This window comes from Penaeus monodon, chromosome 31 (genome assembly GCF_015228065.2).
Source record: "Penaeus monodon isolate SGIC_2016 chromosome 31, NSTDA_Pmon_1, whole genome shotgun sequence".
NCBI lineage: Eukaryota > Metazoa > Arthropoda > Malacostraca > Decapoda > Penaeidae > Penaeus > Penaeus monodon.
Genome location: NC_051416.1, coordinates 4,439,290 through 4,439,560, shown reverse-complemented (window position 1 = coordinate 4,439,560; position 271 = coordinate 4,439,290). Strand labels below are relative to the sequence as shown.

Genomic DNA, 271 nt, shown 5'->3' with positions numbered 1-271 from the left:
CTCCCCCCAACCTCCCCATCCCTCCCTTTTTTACCAGACTACCCAAAAGTAGAAACTATAAGCGAGGAAGTATACAAGCACCGAAAACTATCCCAAACTAACCATACCGTCGTTTAAGGTCACTCTGAATATGAAACACCCTCTATACATAAAAATTTTAGTATTGTCTTAGGTGAGTGTTTTGTGAACGAAATATTTCCCCACGGATACTAAAATTCCACAATTCTGACAAGTGTTAGATAACACAAGAACAACTACTTCCAAATTCCCT

The 271-nt window shown here is 39.1% G+C and overlaps 1 protein-coding gene across 1 annotated transcript in view; it reads right to left on the bottom strand.

The window, feature by feature from the left end:
- LOC119593008 (protein white-like) overlaps positions 1-271 on the bottom strand; it is a gene marked incomplete at its 5' end in the record, with an annotated part of 10,766 nt that overhangs the window by 10,260 nt on the left and 235 nt on the right.